Here is a 14,978-nt window from a genome sequence, read left to right on the forward strand (position 1 = left end):
GTTGCCCTCTCAGTGCATGTTGGATCCACCACTTCATATTCATTATTAGACACCAACTTGTGTGTACCCATTATTATAATGCCTCCAATGGTCATTCTTGTTTTTTTCTTTCATTTTTCGTGCAAATTGTATTTGCCAGACCTCAATCACCATTCTCGATAAAAACCAAGAAGGATGTGAAGCAGCTTTATTTGCTACCTCTGCATGCCATAGTAATCCCAAAATTATTAAAGTATTTTCTTTTCACCTTTCTGCAATATTCTTTATTTGCAGTCTATTTGTGTTTGTGCGTTTCACAACAATTGAATGCACCATCTCCATGCATATTGCGTACCAAAAAGACTTGACAGTGAAGTCACAATATTTATTTTTAATTAATCTTTATTTCATTTCTTTAAATAATTTCCACATGTACCAATTACATTCATTTATTAGCATAATAAATAGAATTTTACATCATACATCACAAACACAAACATTACAGTAAAGAACTGTTGAGAATGTATCAAGTCACAATTGTTTCAAAAATTGCAATTACAACAGTAAAATTTAAAAATCCAATTCTGTATTTCACACCAAAATTTGTGGGCCCACAAATAAGTATTACTATTTTTGAAAATTCTATAATGCTCTCAGTTCAATTTTAATTTGTGAACATGATGTCTCCAAACACTGAAAAAACAGTACAGAACAGGTCAAAATAGTTTCAATGTTTCAGAATGGTTATTTACTGTCATCTTTCCTTAGTACTGCTATATGTTACATATGTTAAAAAGTCATTTACACAGTAAGTATCTCTTTTGCAAGTTCGGCTGTACATTAACATGGTCGCTGTGTCCTGATATTTTTTCAAGGGTCTACATTCTTTTGTTTGCATCAATTTAGAGATGGTGACAATTGAATGATGAACACTTTAATATTCTTCGATGTATATGTATATGTTAGTGAATGAAACTTGGACACTTGGTAAGTGTAACAATAAAAATAATTCTCATTTGCTAAGGCCTAAATGACACGTAAGGGCCGCTGGGGGCAGTCTGTAAGAAAAAGGCAGCTGATCGATCTGTGATCCCCAGATTCCGGAGTCAGTCATCATACGTGGTGCCACACCTCTTCCCTAACTGTACAGTGCAGCCCTGATATAGTATTGAGTGATGACATTATGTATGACACTGATAAATCACTAAGACATTCAAGTATACTTTAAAAAAAGTTTGTAAACATTTAAGATACGTATATTTTCATCACTTACATCTACCTGTATACCTAAATAATCTTTTATGCTTGTAAAAAAATCCTTTTACTTTAATGTTCACCAATGTATGCAAGTGTTGTCCTCTATATTGCCGGCCAATTTGTTATTCTTCTTTTTGCATAACTAATCAGATGTCGTAATCACATTCAGTCGACTTACATAGATATTTTCTATACTATTAAAAACTTGGCAACTTTTTTAATCTTAGAGATTTAAATAGGATAAATTTGCACTGATTTCAAGTGTTCTCGGTAAGTATCCATCTATCTCAAATACACTGATGCCGAAAGTGTAAGAAGAGCCATGTACAAACACCATCGAAAACTGGTGCGAAGAAGCATGGCTTAATACAAAAATCAAATGCACTTTCACTTCCAAATGGCGTCTAGAGGTACTGGAGTCTACAGAGGTAGCCATGGCCGTTGCAAATGTGTTATGCAGTTTCTTACTGTTAGCTATCTCTCTCAATTTGCTAATTCAACACGTTTATTCCTTATGACTCAAGCATTAAAGTTAATCTAGTCAAGCGTACCTATTAATTTAAATCAAAAAATAATTAATGTTTTTATGAACCACCTTCTATAATATACATGCACCTTTCTTGAAATTTGAAACTATTCTTTCTCTGACAAATACTCGCGTTCATTGAATCTAAGTAACCAATTATAAAATTTGTCGCTTACCATAAATCCTTTTTACGGTTAAGGGCACACATCTGTAGCATTACCTTTGTATTAGTGGATATCTGTGTATTTATACTGTAATTACCACGGAGCAATTAAAAGTAATGATATTGTCTGTCTTCTCTGCTTTTCTACATTGTCACTTTTGATGACATTAAAGACCTAAATTTCCGTCTATAATCAGAGTTGAGCAATTACAAATAATATCATTATCAGTTTTCTCTGCAGTTCTACATTTTGACTAAACGATGACAGTAAAGACCAAAAATTCAGCCTATAAATTCAAGGCATCATTGGCCACCACTTCATTGTGAATGAAAATGTAAAACATAGCTGAATATCATTTTTTAGATAGATATTTGTCGTACAATACAATTCCGGTGGAAAAAAAGGCTCGAGATCTTACCTGTTATATAAGAAATTGTCTGACCGCAGTATTGCCACGCGTACACAAAAAATGTAAGTCCGCACACCACAATTTCAAGTCTTACCAGCCAATCAAATACTGAATAAATCGCCACCCAAGTGGCTCTGATGGTCCAGATTCTCTTCATTACCAGTAAGCACTATACCTAGCAGGTTTGGTAAACGTCTGGACTCCATTGCCAACAACGTGTCAACCACAGCACTAACATGAAACATAATATATTCCCTGTTGTCTGCATTATTTCGGGGTCCATTACTGGACTGTGAAATCGTAGCCAAATCTTATTGTTAACTTGTACCAGATGTTGGCGTCAACGTCACAGCTTTTGCTGTACTTCCCGTGACATCGACATTCTTCCTTTAGTGCCTCCCACCATTGTGCCTTTTTTTTGGTTTTATTTTTTTAACCGTTTTCCATTCTGTTGGAATATTGAAAAAAGTGTTTTACACACCTATGGGAATCTTACCAACTTTAACCTATATGTATCGATTGCGATACTTAGCGACGAATAGTTTTATGCTAAGCATCATCAGAAATTATCGCACATAAACCTTGCTATATTCAACTTATTATTGCAAAAGGAACAAAAATTGGCCACATGCATCAAGAACCTTTTACAAATCAAAGATATTAATGCATTACAGAGTTAATGGTTTTAGCAATGTCATCCACCTTCCATTGGATAACATGGCTAAGGACGGCTCCGGTATGGTGTTAGCTTTTCGAGATATTGGGGTGTAGCGCCAATATTTACAACACTTGCTAATTATTGTTAAAACTTGAAATTTAGCATGTCCACATTTCTCATATCATTTTTCTCTGTAACGCCATCTTTGAGTCTCTTAGATGCAAAGTGAAGCGAATGACAAAGGGTGCTAACATGCGTTTTTCCATGTTAGCACAGTTACTGTCCATGTACGTGCAACATCTTCTCCATTCCCATCTTTAGTGCGGAGATGGGTGGATTTGCTGGTGATTCCAATAAGATCTTCAAGACGAAGAATGAAAAAGACATGGATTACAACAAAAGAGGGTGTCAACAACCCGCCTGCCCGCCGAGATTGGGCAGATGCGCGACACAGGTCGATAACATCTTTGGGAATAGAAGATTATCAAAGCAAGATTAATAATCTGCCTTACAATGGGTCTACTCTCTTGATTACGCTTAAATTGATGGAGCAGGTAGCATCAGACAATGCCACAAGAATACAAAATTTCGAAAGTCTTTGTCAGACACTGCATGAGAAGCACAATGAAGGGCAACAAGCTCCCAAAACGGTCATGCTGTGGTACACGTGTACAAACATGACGCACATGAAACATCACGCATGTCTATCAATACTAGTCTATTTTAAATCAGGATTAAAGGCAGCTGGCAAGACCAAGAATCCAGTTGCCCAGATAGCTAACCCCGCTGCCATGGAGCTCAACATCTCACATGGTTCATAAAAGTAAATGTTGACAGGCAGACTTTACACTGAAAATACTTAAAATTATTCCGGTACAGTGGTACGATAAGTGTCCTTGTTTATTTACAGCAAGTCACTGTTGTATACAACCATAATGACTGAATGTGCAAGTAAAATATATTTTTAAAAATGCATGTCATAAATATAGTGTAGTGTTGCATATTGGATACTTCAAGCAGAAGGGGAACATCTGACAGGTCGCCTGACAAGGATCACCAACCCATCCGCCTACAGATTTCTTAATGAACCTCAATTCAAAGAACATTATTATGTTATGGACAGGTCAGTACTTGTGAGGAGTGTGCGTAAAGTGTCCAATGATTTTGATCACTGTGAGTGTATAGATAGTCCCAAGTAACCATGATGTTGAACGTTCTTCATAAGCATAGTTAACTCACAATTTGATACAGGTGTAGCATATGATTGAGAAATGAACAGAAGAAGGTGTAGATGAACATCGGCATGTTTGCCTCAAAAACTCTCAAAACCCTCAAAAACAGTGATTGATAGGAAGCGACCAAGAAGGTCAGCAAAAGATCATTAAATTACATTACTGACTAACCCATTTTTATCAGAAAGGTTGCATGGAAAAATGGCTTAATTTTTAACAAGGTAATTGAAAATGCAAGTAGGCAGGTGCACTCTTAAAGTCTTTGCCAGGGTCAGTGCCATATCCGAACAAACCAGATAGCCTGTGTGGATGGGGGTCAAGACGTAGAGTCGATTGAACGCACAGACTCACGCTGAGGTGAAGAAGAGACCCCCGATTGTTGCGATTGTGTCCAGTGTGAATACATGGAAGCAGAACATGATGATATCTGCTGGCATCAAGCCAACTGCATGTTGAAGAACATCAATACCAACAGAGAGGTGGGCTAAACCTAATTAACCAACACGGCCATTGTAAATAATTGACATACCACCCATGTAGGGGATTGTGTACACAGTACTTTTAAATCTGATTCAACTCGAAATTCATGCTCTCAACCAAAAAGATGATATTGCAGGACTTTTTGGGTTGGTGAACTGAAGTTACCGACTAATTATTACAAAAATTTGAGGCACTGACATGAATTTTGGAACTCAGGCCACTCACTTCTTACATACAGTCAGAGCATGTTCATATGATCACTCGACAACAAGTACTCCCATTTTGAAATTCATATACATCCTTTTCCTTAAAAAATATATAATACTTGTTCTACATGCTGGATACTCTCAGTTCAAAGTCAATCCATTTGTGCTTCAAAACTACATCACGAGTGTTTACAAACTCAATACCATTAATAACAGCACATCTTGGAAGAAAACATATTACACATTAGACAACACTACAAGAAACTCGGAGCAAAACGGGAGTAAGCAGGTCTCTAGATTATTCAAGGTGAACAAAAAAAAGCAGAGCTTTAAGAAGTTGGTCAATAAGACAATCGCCAAGTTCAAGAATCTAGTGGCCTAAAAGGCCCCCCCCACTCCAAAAAGCCCTTATCATCTAACCACGGTTGATGTCGGAGAAGAATTTTGACATTGAAAAGATTGATGTTGAGTTTTTGAAATTGGAAGACATTGACGCAAATTAAAAAATATTATACATCAAGGAGACAGTACATGTTGAAAGTTGACCGTCATCACGTTCACACACACCAATATTTAAATGTCTTGTGACCGTACAAGCCATAAAAGAACAGTGACTCGTGGCGGCATATCAATTTAGCGTCACCACATAGAGTACTGACACCTTTCGGGAAAAAAATGGATATATTGGGTCCGATTTGATTTCCATGTTGATCGTTTTAATGCACACGAACTGCCATGGATTTGCCTCATACAGCCATTAATTGATCCGTGAACTCTGGCATTGACAGATTTACAATAAACCTTTAAGAAAGAGCTTGAAGGCAAGAAGGCGGCCAAGACTCCAGGCAACCAATTTGCTTTATTTGAATTAATCGAGTTCAAACAATAAATACAAAAGAGTAACATCTAACGGAAACAGATAGCCAGATGCGGCTGCCTGGAGTGCAAGCGCGCAGCATTTGACAATACACCACTAGAATTTGTGAAGAAAGAGGCTGAGAACAGCTCGGATAGTAACCTTTCACACACAACTTATAAGGCAAGCTAAGAGAGGCTTCTCAGATCTGATCTTGAAAGTGATGAGCGCCTCTGCTGAGATGAATGGAGTACCACTGGCGGGTGCAAAGCAGTCACAGTCAAACCAATGTCACAGAATACTGCGATCTGTCTTGAAAATGATGCTAAGATGCGGGCAGGAGCCTGGTTAGGAAAAGCGTCCTACTGTTTAAGACTATAGAGGAAGTTTGTAGAAAACAGAAAAAGTCTAAGGTGAAAATTATTTAAAATAGAAAAGAAAACATTTCATACACATGCCCTGCTTTGTTTTGCTAGGACCTTTATAAAGCACACTGAATAATCTGCAGATGGAAGAGCAGATGTAATGACCTTGCTTGCTTCGATTATATGGTTGGAAGAAGTCCTTATAAGAATCATAAATTAGTTTGGAAATCAGACAATAGAAGTACAGGCCCAGAAGGGTCCTGTACTGTTGAAATCAGACAATAAAAGTAAAGTTCCAAAAAAGGCCGGAACTTTGGAAATCAGACAATAAAAGTACAGGCCCAGAAAGGGCCGGAACTTTGGAACTTGGACAATACAAGTACAGGCCCAGAAGTGGCCCGTACTTTGGAACTTGAACAATACAAGTACAGGCCCAGAAGGGGCCCGTACTTTTGAATTCTGCAAGGATCGATTAATGTGACCTTGAAATTGCTGACCGTCTCAGCTGTTAGACAATACAAGTACAGGCCCAGAAGGGGCCCGTACTTAGGAAATCAGACAATAAAAGTACTGGCCCAGAAGGGGCCCGTACTTAGGAAATCAGACAATAAAAGTACAGGCCCAGAAGGGGCCCGTACTTTGGAAATCGATTCAGAAAAGGGGGTGGTGATGAACAGAGTGCCTGAATTAAGCAGACCACTCTTACCCAGTCCAAAGATCAGGGCTTGATCCATCACCGTTTTTTAGCTCACTGCACCATCCCAGCTCAGTACTTTGTAAATCAGCATGGATCGATCAATGGAAATCATGTAACACATTGCCTGATTTAAACACAATGGAACAGCCGAAGAACATCAATAAGGTGCATGTACTTTGGAAATCAGATAAGAAAAGTACAGGCCCAGAAGGGGCCCGTACTTTGGAACTTGAACAATACAAGTACAGGCCCAGAAGGGGCCCGTACTTTGGAACTTGAACAATACAAGTACAGGCCCAGAAGGGGCCCGTACTTTTGAATTCTGCAAGGATCGATTAATGTGGCCTTGAAATTGCTGACCGTCTCAGCGGTTAGACAATACAAGTACAGGCCCAGAAGGGGCCCGTACTTAGGAAATCAGACAACTAAAGTACAGGCCCAGAAGGGGCCCGTACTTTGGAAATCAGCATGGATCGATCAATGGAGATCATGTAACACATTGCCCGATTTAAACACAATGGAACTTCCGAAGAACATCAATAAAGTGCATGTACTTTGGAAATCAGACAAGAAAAGTACAGGCCCAGAAGGGGCCCGTACTTTGGAACTTGAACAATACAAGTACAGGCCCAGAAGGGGCCTGTACTTTGGAACTTGAACAATACAAGTACAGGCCCAGAAGGGGCCCGTACTTTGGAACTTGAACAATACAAGTACAGGCCCAGAAGGGGCCCGTACTTTGGAACTTGAACAAAACAAGTACAGGCCCAGAAGGAGCCCGTACTTTTGAATTCTGCAAGGATCGATTAATGTGACCTTGAAATTGCTGACCGTCTCAGCGGTTAGACAATACAAGTTACAGGCCCAGAAGGGGCCTGTATTTATGAAAACAGACTGTAAAAAGACAAACAGACCCAGAAACATATTTTCAGAAACAAAAATTGCCACAATACTGTTGCCTATCGGATGGTCCGAGCACAAGAAAAAATTATGACAGGTCAAATGACAAGGATCACCAACCCAGCAGTCTACATAACCCCGAATTAACCTAAAAACAAACAATATCATGTTAGGACAGGTCAGTACTTGTGAGGAGTGTGTGTTACGTGTACAATGATTTTCTTTACTGGCAGTTAGATTCCCATTGACAGTGAATAATAGTATACAACCAAGATGGTCTGCAAAGGATCAACCGATCGCATTAGTGACTGCATTTCCATCAACACTTGTTTCTAATAAACCAGGATTAATGCCAGCTGGCAAGATCAATACTTGAGTGGGCCTGAAATAGATCCATTAATGGATCCATGAACTGTTGCATTTACCGATTCACATTAAACCTTTACCAAAAAAGCTTGAAGCCAAGAAGGCGGCCAGGACTGCAAACAACAAATTTTTTTTCTATCATGTTTTCTAGCAATGTATGAACTGGTGGCCTCGTGATGTCCAAATTGATCTTGAATTTTGTGACCGCATCAGCTGTATTTAGGAATTAAAAACAATAACTTAAGCATCTACACCTATCATGGACATATTTCCCCCCCCCAATTACCACATCGTTAGACTCGGCAAGACGACCGGGGGAATCGCATGCTTTTTCATGAGCAACCTCTCCGTCGGTAAAATCACTTCCCCCTCCCTCACATTTTGTGAACTCTTCTGTCTTGATATCTCCAGCAAGGGCAAACCAGTATGTGCTCTATATCTCATCTATCACCCTCCTGGGGACAACCTCATCTTCACTCAACAACTCATGGACACGATCTCATCCAACGCTGGTCGGCAGATCATGAAAATCTAACAGGGTGAGTTCAATGTACACTGGAACGATAAGAAAGACGCTGTGGTAAATAGTCTCAAAACTTTCCTTTACGCGTTTAACCACAACCAAATATGCAACATCCAAACACACGACAAAGGCTCAATACTTGATCTCATCATCGCCAACGAAGACTACACACAATTAGGGGAAATCCAACCTTGCGATTGGTCAGACCACCACATTATCACCTCCTACATAATGAAAACGGTTAAACCTATCACGGCACAACCCACCAAATGTAAGATCTGGAAAAGGGACATGAATAACCTGAACCACAACTCACTGCCTCACAACCTCACCAATCGCCTCCTCCCCCCTCCTGGGACCTGTGATGTTTCTTCACCGACTGACCACTACATCGATTATATCAATTCAATAATCAATGAAACCGCCCCACTGCAAGTAAAGAGAGTCTCCACCAAGGTCTAGAACCCTTGCTAGGATGGGAGACTCAATGAAGACAGGCTATGCGAATGGCAGAGGGCACATGGACATCTGACCCCTCATCACGGCATGTAAAAATACTTAAGACCAAGCGAATGCATACTTTAGGACACTAAAGCACACAAAATCTTAGTTCTGTAGTAGGGGTATCTCTGTTATAGTCATAATCTAGTGAATAGTCCCGCCCATGTGCGTGGACCCCGGAGCAATCAAAAATAATCTCTTACAGTGTCAAAAAATGCAGAATTGCATAGACACTTAAGAGAGAATGTAAAGACAGATAATGCAGCCAAAAGAGGCTACACTGTCCAGTACTTCAACTAGAAATTCCACCACAAAATCCACAAAACAGCAAATCCTGTACAGATTTCCCTTGCTGAACAGCAAAATCTCTCAGGAATGATAGAGAGTAGAACCTGGACAGACAAGCCCCATAGGCTGCCATTATGTGGCTTAAATAGGATACTGTGCCTTTAAGGAACCTTCCAGAACCTTCTCCCAGTATCCCAGAATGCATAGCAGGTCCAACTTAGTTTCAGTTCTTTTTTCCGGCTCCTGCAAGCAGGACCCTGGAGCATTGAGCTCTCCCTTTTCAAGGGTTTTGTTGGTGTTTTTTGCACTAAATTCGATTTTTTGTGCTTTCAGAGTACTTTGGTGACTTTCTTCTTGGGTTTCTGCACTCTTTTGTTGTCAATAATGCCTGCATTATTTGATAAATGCCCGGAGTGCTCCAGGAAGAAGGCCAAATCAGACCCCCATGAGGTCTGTATCCTCTGCCTTCCCTCTTCCCACATCCCTGAGGAGTGTGTGATCTGTAGAGGCTTCTCTGGAAGGACCCTGAAGGACAGGAGAAAAATCAGACTTCAGGGACTTGAAGAAAGAAGATTGAAGGCTCGAGGTGGGTCAGGAGGGGCTCCTTCTGCCCATGCTGAGGCCTCTGGGGGGCTCCCCAGGGGCAGGAAGTCCAGCTCTCGTCCAGAATCTCCGTCTGGGTCAGTTGCTCTGACCACGACGTCGAGAGGAAGGTCCACGACCAGTTCCCGGTCTCCCCAGGGCTCTGGGTTGAGAAAACGTCAACGTCGAGGGACGTTTTCAGGCCGCCGTCGAAGCCGGTGTCGATTTCATCGTCGTCGGCGTCGAGTGGACGACATCGGAGGACCCGGCGTCGGCGCTCGCCGTCGAGGCGACACCGCCGTTCGCCGTCGAAGTCATCGCCGTCGAGGGGATCCTCGTCGTCAAGGTCGCCGTCGAGACGGAAGAGGTCTCCGGCGTCGAAGAAGTCGACGTCGAGACGGTCTAAGAGGTCGACGTCGAGACGGTCTCAGAGATCGACGTCGAGACGGTCTAAGAGGTCGACGTCGAGGCGATCTAAGAGGTCGAGGTCGCCGTCGAGACGCCATCGCTTGTCGTCGAGATTCCGCGGTTCTTCCATCTGGTCGGGGTCGACGTCGAGGCATAGACACCGGTCGACGTCGAGGAGTGTGGAACGGTCGACGCCGAAGGGCAGATCACCGTCGAAGGGCCCGCATTCGATGTCTGGGCACCGGTCTTTGGCGTCAGGAGGTCGTACGGACAGGCCCAGGACTGTGGGGGGTTCTCCACAGTCTGGACATGGTGAGGGCTCGCCGGGAACGGCGTATTCCGTGGTGTATACCCCGAAGAAGTCTACTCCGCCTCCTTTACCCAGGGGTCCGCCTCCGAGGGCTCCGACCCCTCCCCCGTTGCCTCCCCTGCCGGCTCCGAAGGTCCCGGTTCCGGTTACGCCTCCTCCACCGGTTCCGCCGAGATCGGTGTCGATACCCAAGTACCCGACACCCCCGAAGAAGACTCCTAAGTCGAAGGTTCCTCCGAAGCCTAAGGCGTCTGACCCGGAGAGGCCTACGGACAGGCCCAAGCCCAAGAGATCTAGGTCTCGCTCGGGTAAACGAGACAGATCTAGGAGTGGTCGCGGGTCTTCATCGAGATCCAGGCATCGCCATAGGAGGCATAGGTCCCGGTCCCGTTCTACCTCGGGGACCCGTTCCCACTCGCCAACTTTATCTGATTCACCGGAGACTAGGGTGTCCCCAGTGGATGACATTGGTACGTTTCAGGAGGTTCTCCTGTGTGGGGCGGCGAAGTTGGGGATCAAGGTTACAGCTCCTACGCCTTCAACTTCTGTGATCTTTGAGACATTACATAAGAAACACCTGTCTCGCCCCCTACTGCCTTTGGTGCCAGGGCTCCTTGAGCCTGCGGAACAGCTCTTCCTAACACCGGCGGTGGTGAAGTCTGCGCCCTCCAGGCTCATCAAGAAATACAGAGCTCCAGAGTCGGACCCAGCTTTCTTGAGAAAGGACCCGACACCGGACTCGGTGATCGTGACAGCGGCTCGGAAGCTCAATGCCACCTCCCCTGCATCCACTGTGCCTCCTGATAAGGAGAGCCGCTGGATGGACTCGGCTGGACGGAAGGAGTGTGGGACGTCCTCCACAACGATGAAGGCCGCCAGTGACTCGGCTCTGTTGGGACGATATGGCCATTACATCGGCCCACAGGGTGAGTGAAATTCAGGCGTTGTGTTGCCAAGAACCTTATACTGTATTTCATGCTGCTAAGGTTGTTATGCGTACTCACCCTAAATTTCTTCCAAAAGTTATATCTGACTTTCATGTTAACCTGACCATAACTTTGCCTACGTTTTTTCAGAATCCATCCTCTCCAGCGGAAAGGTCCCTGTATTCCCTGGATGTCAGGAGGGTGTTGAAATTTTATCTGGTTAAAAACCAAGGATATTCGTAAGTCAGACCAATTGTTCGTCAATTATGGATCAGTCAGGACGGGTCTTGCTACCTCTAAACAATCCATCTCTAGGTGGATTGTGTCCTGTATACAATTGTGCTACCAACAAGCTGGTAAGACCTCAGGGGGTAAACCTAAGGCTCATTCCACCAGGGGCAAAGCTGCCACGACTGCTTTGCTCCGTAATGTTCCAATTGCAGAAATCTGCAAGGTGGCCACTTGGAAGTCGGTCCATACCTTTGCTAGGCATTACTGCCTGGACATTGATGCCAGGGCAGACGCTCAGGTTGGGCAGGCTTCGCTGCGGAATTTGTTCGCACAATAGTGGCGTAATTTCATACTCTCCACCGCCGCTTGATGTGAGGATGGGCTTGCCATTCTATTCACTAGATTATGACTATACACAGAGATCCCCTACTACAGTAGGAGTAGTTTCTGTCCTGTAACTCCAGTTCTGTAGTAGGGGTATCTCTGTTATAGTCATAAGCGCCCTCCCGCCTCCCCGGTGGAGATTTGTTCAGGTGCATAATGCTACAGGTCTGGCGTTGTTTACGCCTTCAAAAAGAACTGAAACTAAGTTGGACCTGCTATGCATTCTGGGATACTGGGAGAAGGTTCTGGAAGGTTCCTTAAAGGCACAGTATCCTATTTAAGCCACATAATGGCAGTCTATGAGGCTTGTCTGTCCAGGTTCTTCTCTCTATCATTCCTGAGGGATTTTGCTGTTCAGCAAGGGAAATCTGTACAGGCTTTGCTGTTTTGTGGATTTTGTTTTGGAATTTCTAGTTGAAGTACTGGACAGTGTAGCCTCTTTTGGCTGCATTATCTGTCTTTACATTCTCTCTTAAGTTTCTATGCATTTCTGCATTTTTTGACACTGTATGAGATTATTTTTGATTGCTCCGGGGTCCACGCACATGGGCGGGACTATTCACTAGATTATGACTATAACAGAGATACCCCTACTACAGAACTGGAGTTACAGGACAGAAACTACTCCTTCTTCAGCCTACAGCGAGACAAAGCAAAAGAAAAGACCAAGAAAGCTGTTCGAACTAGTCAAAAGTCCAATAAAGACGCAACCCTTACTATCAATCAACCATTACTATTGCAAGACACTAGAAACGACATCCCACAATGTGAAAACTTTTGTGCTTTCTTTAAGCTAAAGACCGACAACATAAGAAGTGACCTCCTTAATGGTGTAAGTCAATACACGAGCCTCATCAAAAGGCCCGACACCCAACCTAAAAGTAACACATCCTGGTCGTTTTTCGACACCTACTCTGAAGAAGCAATACACAAAGTGCTCAGCACCTTGAAGCCCTCTAATAACCTCACAGACCCACTACCTACTAATGCTGTTACAGACTTCACCCCCGTTCTCCTCCCACTCTGGACTAGAATCATTAACAGCTCCCTTCAGCAAGGTCTCATCCCACACTCTCTCAAAGTGGGGCAAGTTACGCCCAGACTCAATAGACCTACAGCTGACCCAGCTGACTTTAACAACTACCGCCCTGTCACCAATATCCCCACTCAGGCCAAGGTACTGGAAAAATCTGGACGAGGATACGGGACACACACATATCTCAATATGACAATTAAAGGAGAAGGAGTTGTAGAAACTTGAAAAAAAAACTGTGGTTGACAAGAAAGAAATAAATGGCCAATAAAGATGTCCACGCCGACAAGGCCCAGACACGGGGTCAATCAGAACATCTAAGTTCCAGTCCGGTAGGGGCCTGTACTTTGCAGTGTAAACAATGGCCAATTAAACGGAACGTAAACAGATCAGAAAGGGATTGTACTGTGAAATCGACCAAAAAAACACCTCTCCGAAAAAGTTCCAGAGTTTGAATTAAATGAATTGACAAACACATCTCTGAAGGAGCTGGACGACTGCTAATGTTTTCTTTTATCCTGTTTTCAAGAAACTATTCAAATGCTGGCCTCAAGTTGTCCAAAATGATCATGATTTTTTGTGACTGCCTCAGCTGTGCTTTGCATGTGAAAACAAGAAAATTACAGGCCCAGAAGGGGCCTGTACTTTGTCATTTGAAGTCTGAACCACTAAATGGACAGTATAGAGCTCAGAAAGGGGCTGTACTTTGAATTGAAATAAAATGAAAAAACAGTCTTCAGAAAAGGGTCTTGAATTTGAATTTGAAGAAAAGACAAACACAGCTCAGAATGAGAATAAAGTGCTGGAAGACTACCAGTGTTTCTTTCTATCCGGTTCTCCGGAAATGTATAAACGACTGGCCTCGTGATGTGTAAAATGATATACAATATACAAATATACCAACATAGAATGAGCAGAACTCGTTAGTACACACAATGATTGTGAATGTTTGAGAAAATGAACATTTAGACTAATGTTAAACTCTGAAGTCCATTACACAGACTCATGAGTGTGCAGTACGGCACCCTCTCGAATATTAACAAGCCATTGCTTGAAATACAAACTGGCGAACAATTGGTTATCAGCACAACGAGTACTGACACCAGTAAAAAAAAATGAAGACATAATGTGTCCTGTTTGGTTTGTAACCTCACTACACAGATATGTGGCTTTTGAGCATAGCAAACTCCAGGTAAGACTAAATACTTCCACCAAACGGATAGTAGTGTTATGGATCGTTTTAATGCACACGAACTGCCATGGATTTGCCCCATACAGCCATTAATTGATACGTGAAGTCTGGCATTAACAGATTTACAATAAAACTTTAAGAAAGAGCTTGAAGGCAAGAAGGCGGCCAAGACTCCAGGCAACCAATTGGCTTCAGTTGATTTAATCGAGTTTAAACAATAAATACAAAGGAGTAACATCCAACGGAATCAGATAGCCAGATGCGGCTGCCTGGAGTGCAAGCGCACAGCATTTGACACTACACCACTACAATTTGTGAAGAAAGAGGCTGAGAACAGCTCGGAAACTAACCTTTCACACACAACTTATAAGGCAAGCTAAGAGAGGCTTCTCAGATCTGATCTTGAAAGTGATGACCGCCTCTGCTGAGTTGAATGGAGTCCCACTGAGGGGATGCAAAGAAGTCAGTCAAAACAATGTCAAAGAATACTGCGATCTGTCTTGAA

This window comes from Lissotriton helveticus, chromosome 1_2 (assembly GCF_964261635.1).
Source record: "Lissotriton helveticus chromosome 1_2, aLisHel1.1, whole genome shotgun sequence".
NCBI classification, from domain to species: Eukaryota; Metazoa; Chordata; class Amphibia; order Caudata; family Salamandridae; genus Lissotriton; species Lissotriton helveticus.